General features: G+C 39.1%; 1 protein-coding gene and 1 long non-coding RNA gene across 6 annotated transcripts in view; one reads left to right on the top strand and one right to left on the bottom strand.

Annotated features, from left to right (window-relative positions):
- The window catches only part of Sgpl1 (sphingosine-1-phosphate lyase 1), a 66521-nt gene that overhangs the window by 50454 nt on the left and 10318 nt on the right, over positions 1-5749 (top strand). The window lies entirely within an intron of this gene.
- LOC125346424 lies at positions 4334-5693 on the bottom strand. The gene is made up of 2 exons (XR_007209930.1): positions 5340-5693; positions 4334-5261 (listed from the first exon to the last, which is right to left on the bottom strand). It is a non-coding gene; the product is annotated as an uncharacterized LOC125346424 (long non-coding RNA).

Genomic DNA, 5749 nt, shown 5'->3' on the forward strand with positions numbered 1-5749 from the left:
TTCTCCTCCCCCGCCCCCCGCCAAAAAAAATGGGCCCATTATTACATGTAGAATTTGGGAGATTTTTCACTAAACCATGACTTTCAATTTTGTCAATGATCTCGTTAGAACCCACTTTAGTGCAAAAAGGTCAGCTACTGGCCCTGTGTAGCTTAGAAGTGCAAGGGGTCCTTAACCAAGTGGCTCAACCTACCTAAACAAGAGCTTCACGCTTATTCTACCTCTCCTTGTTCTGCAAGGTGAGCACTGGCCTCCTCCCCTTCAGCGGTAGCTGAACTCTCAGGAAGTAAAGTCCTGCGCTCTCATTGTCCTGCCTAACGGCTCCTGCAAAACTCCCCAGAATGGACCTCACTGGCTGAGATCAGAGAGCAGCCTGAACCAATCACTACTCAAAAGGAAGGATGTGTTGCAGTGCTCAGATTAGCTGCTCTGGTCAAGAACAAGATGAGGGCTTCCACCAGCCCCACCCCTAGAAGGTGCTAAGGGACACCCCCAAATTCTTCCTCAGGACTGCTGAGAGTGGTGGCAGCTGATGATTCTCAATAAATGTCTCATCTGCTAAATGCGTGTACACACACACACACACACACAGTGGAACCCCAACCCCTGATCTCAAGAACTGCTTCTGGAGCTCCAGCTGGGCTCATCTGGAGGGTGTTTCTTGTTAGTTTGGGGCTTTGTTTTTTGCTTCTGCGAGTAGTGGGCAAGTATGCTCTTCACAGCTCCATCCTCAGCCCCCATCTGAGATCTTTATAACAACTGTATCACAGGTCAGCTCTTTGCTCTGCCATTGACCACTTCCTGAGCTAACCTTCAAGTGCAGATTTTAAGGACATGCCCTAGTAAACTTCTGGCATGAGGAAACCTCCATTGTAGTGACTGTTTCTTTGGGAACTCCAAACTAAGACACTCAAACATCTGACTAGGAGAAGAGAGTATATGGAGTGAGGTCCCAAAGGAAGATTAGGATACTGCTACTGAAAGGGGAAAAGGGGAAGATTTAAACAGAGGAAGTATTTAAAACTACCTTTAGCCAATCTGTTAAAAAAAAACAAAAACAAAAACAAAAACAAATACAAATCATCCAAGTAAAATCAAAGCTCACAAAGGGGGAATCACAATAAATACAAGAGAAACGCAGAACATTATGAGGAAATACTTTGAAAACCTTTACCCAAACAAACTGGAAAACCTAGCAGAAATGGATGCATTCCTAGATAACCTCAACCTACCAAAATTGAGCCCAAAAGCATGTAAGCTATTTATACTGATCCATAAGCAAGTGCTGCGATTAAAACAGCAATAAAAAATCTCCCAACAAAGAAAATCTCAAGACCCAAGGGATTCACAGCTGAATTCTACAAGACCTAAAGAACACCAGTATTCCTCAAACTTTTCATGACATAAAAAGGGAGGGATCCCTCCTAAACTCATTCTACAAAGCCAGTATTATACTCATTCCAAAACAAGACAGACACACATACACAGAAGGAATTATAGGCAAATCTCATTGATAAACATAAATGCAAAAGTCTTGAAAAAATACTCCGTAACCAAATTCAACAAATAATAAAAAAAATAATTATACCGTAAATTGGTTTTATCCTGAGCATGCAAGATTGGTTCTATATATATATATAAATCAATAAAACTAAAACAGTATATACAGAATCAAGAACAGGAGTGACATGATTATCTAACCTTTGATAAAAATCCAACATCCTTTTATGATAAAGCATCTGTAAAAGCCAGGAATCGAATTGTACCTCAACAGGTACCTTATCCTGTTAACTCATCTAAGTTATTAAGGCTTACAATTAATTATGTGGGGTCTTACTTTAAGAAACCTGTGTGACTTAGGTTATAGTTCTGATTATCCAAAAAGATCCCATCATCTTACAGATATGAAAATCAGAAAATTACGGGGCTGGGGATATAGCCTAGTGGCAAGAGTGCCTGCCTCGGATACACGAGGCCCTAGGTTTGATTCCCCAGCACCACATATACAGAAAACGGCCAGAAGTGGCGCTGTGGCTCAAGTGGCAGAGTGCTAGCCTTGAGCGGGAAGAAGCCAGGGACAGTGCTCAGGCCCTGAGTCCAAGGCCCAGGACTGGCCAAAAAAAAAAAAAAAAAAGAAAATCAGAAAATTAGGCTAATAGGCTATTAGATGTAGCCTTATCCCATATTTAAATGTGGAGTATCACATTTTGCTAGTAAGATTAACTATACTTTAAATACACAACTAGTTGGCTATAATAACATGTCTGTCTCGATCACAATTAGAACTTGACAGTCATTGTTTGACTTATTGTCACACAATAGCTACCACTTATTCATACCAATGTCTTAGAAAATCATTTCTTCCTAATTTTTATAGAGCTTTTGCCCTAATTTCTATAGAACTTTTAGTGAGTAGCCAAGAGTCTGGTTCATAATACTAGTTGTGTATAGCACAGCAACTGGCTCCCACTTAAACAAAATAGTTCAATGTTCCTTTAGTCTCTCTCATACACACAGATCTGAAAGGGAACAAGTTATGATTGTCTAGAAAAATTCAATAGCTCTAAAACAGTTAAATCTCTAACTAACTATTTTTAATGTAACATTTTAAAAAATATTATATACCAATTTTACAGCTTAAGATTCTAGACAGGGCAGAGCACTGGTGGGTGGTTCATGCCTATAATCCTGGCTGAGACCTGGAGTATCTGGTTCAAAGACAGCCAGGGAAAATAAATCTGAGTTTCCAATGGAACAGCAAAATGCCTAATTTTGAGGTATGGGTCAAGTGGTAGAGTTCCAACCATGTGTATAAAAGCTGAACAAACACACAAGGCCATGAGTTCAAGCCCTAATACTTGTATCCAAAGGGGGCATGGGGGGAGTTCCAAGCAGGATATCTAATAGGTGTTATGAAAGTGCAACCCATAATCTATAGAACTAGATTCATTAGGAAATAAAACCACTGCAGAAAAGTTAGTAGTGGGATGTGTTGTCCTTGACATCTGGTAAGAATGTAACCCCTAAGGGTAACTTCTGGAGATCTCAATTACAGGGACAGACAGGTCATGAAGGGGGCAGTGCAGTGACACTATCAACCCACGAGAACTGATGGCAAAGGAAGTGATGACAGCTCTACAAGGAAGCACAAGAAACATTTCCTGGAGGAGCCCCAACACCCGGTGGAGTCCTGGGGTTCTCTACCCAAGATTCTTCTCTAGATGTTTCCAAAATGGAGAGGCTTGGGGTTTTGTTTGGGGACCTAGAGAATGCCAATAAAAATACCAAGTGACAAACACTGTGACAAGTCAGTCCATTCACAGATGCTATAAAACTATTCATCAAAGAACAATTTTAAAAAAAGTAGTTATCACCTGACTTATATAACTGTAACCCCTCTGTGCATTACTTTTATAATAATTAAAAAAAATTAAATTGGGCATTTTGAGGTTGGAAACAGACATTTTTACCTAAAAAACAGAATCCTAAAAAAAGACTAGATGCAGCTGGGCACTGGTGGCTCACATCCGTCATCCTAGCTCCACAGGAGGCTAGGATTTGAGGATCGCAGTTCAAACCTGTACATTCCTGTCCAGTTAGAAGGGAGACAGGCCTAGATACTAGCTGGACAAGCTACTACAAAATTCAGCCCAGGCAGGAAAGTCCATGAGACTCTTATCTCCAATTAACCACCAGAAAATCAGAAGTGGCACTGTGACTCAAAGTGGTAAAGCACTAGCCTTGAGCAAAAAAAGCTCAGGGGCAGCGCCCAGGCCCCACAACCAACCACAACAAAGAATGGATGTGTAATACATTTCGCCTAAAAAAAAAAATTAGAAATTATAATACTTCAGGATTTTAGAATAGTAAAAAAGAAAAAAGGACTCTAACAATAATCCAGTCAAATTCTACCACTATTTTATAACTGAGGCAGTGGAAGTTGTCACTCACAAGTTAAATAACTGGCCTCGGGTCTGGTTAAAAGTAGCAAGGACTGAACTCTGTGGAGATCACATACTTGAGCTGAGCCTGTTCATTTTTATTCCTTGACAGTTACTGGGGTTTGAACTCAGGGCCTCACACTTGCTAGGCAAGTGCGCCACTGCTGAACCATGCCCCTAGCCCCACTTGCCTTCATTTGTTTCATCTAGGGTCCAGCCATTTTTGGCCTTACCACAAGTCTTTTCTATTACATAACTGGATTACAGGTTTGCAATATCTAGAATATACTCTAGAAACAGAGCCTGCGTATCCACTAAGCTACACTAATCTTTTAAAATTATGTAATATAAAGGCAATATTTTAATATCTAAAATGGCATACCAACAAAACATGACATATTGCAACCATTTTATTAAGATGGAACAGTAGGAATACTGATTCACTACCATGACGGATTATTAATACTCAGGTGCCGTACCATGTGTGATTCAGTCAAAATGTTTCATTTGCTTTTCCACAGGTATAAAAACATTTATATATTTCAGTGGGTGAGAGAACAGCACACAGACATGCATATTTTCTTTCTAGTTTAAATGCATGTAAATGCTCTCATGTACAATGGAATTTTCACCACTTAAGAACTTTATATGAACAACTTCCCAGTATATTTTTTCTGTTCTTGTGAGAGGATTTAAAAAAAAAAAAAAAAGACCAATCCTATGGTGCAAAAGATTGTTTTTTATAGGTTCCCTTCTGCAGAAATTTTGCACATACAGTTTAGTCCTATAAATGAGACTGTAATGAGATCATCCTACAAGGACAGAGGGTAGACTACTCTCGTGGAGAGCCTCGGATCTTAGCACGAGTGCTGAGATTATGGGGCGGTGAGACAGCAGGAGTCCTAGCAAAAGACTCTCCTTGAGAGGTTGTTTTGAATATACTCAATCCTATAATGACTTAGGAAGACAACATGAGTGTTGAAAAATTCTACTAAAGAAATGTGTCCAGAAAGACACGATAATATAGTTAAATGCTGCTATTGTTTCCTTCCATTTTGTGAAAATATAGAGGCCATTAAAGCAGAAAAATGTATGACCAATAAGGAAACACTCGTATTAAAGAACAAACACTTAAGACACAAAATGTTTAAATGGTATCTAAGAAATTTTCATGTCAAAAATTGTAACTAAACATATAAAATTTTTAATGGCAACTAATAAATTCTCATGTCAAATCTTTTAACAAATTCACAACGAGATTATAAAAATTGAGCTTCATAAATGTCTTAGGTATAAAGTTTGAAGGGAAGGCTGAAACGTCTACATTATTCTGTTTAATCAAAATATTTGGCAAATTTCTTTTACTGCTGAGAAACAGTTGGAAGGGAAGGTTGACACTTCTACATTATTCTGTTTAATCAAGTATTTGGCAAATTTCGGTTACTGCTGAGAAACAGCTGGTACATTTGTTATGGGAAGCACATCACAATGAAGGTGAGCAGATGCTGGCCTTTGGCTTCTGGCCGTCTTTAGTCATCCACAAATGTGAGCCGCCCAGGGCCCTCATTCTTCATCCATCTCCGGTATCTCTTCCATCGAGGGTCATTTGCCAATTTTTTCTTTAATTCTTCCTCTTGTTCTTGTTTGTAGACCTGAAAGTTTAAGTAACAGTAAACGGCTTTACGATGCAGAGACACCTCTGCCATTAGTTTCATGGCATTTTTATACTTTTCAAAATACAGCATTAGGTAAAAGTTTCCAACAAATCTAGAGACAAACTGACCTTAAATATATACATCTGCCACCAA

Source organism: Perognathus longimembris, chromosome 2, assembly GCF_023159225.1.
Source record: "Perognathus longimembris pacificus isolate PPM17 chromosome 2, ASM2315922v1, whole genome shotgun sequence".
In the NCBI taxonomy this organism is placed as follows: domain Eukaryota; kingdom Metazoa; phylum Chordata; class Mammalia; order Rodentia; family Heteromyidae; genus Perognathus; species Perognathus longimembris.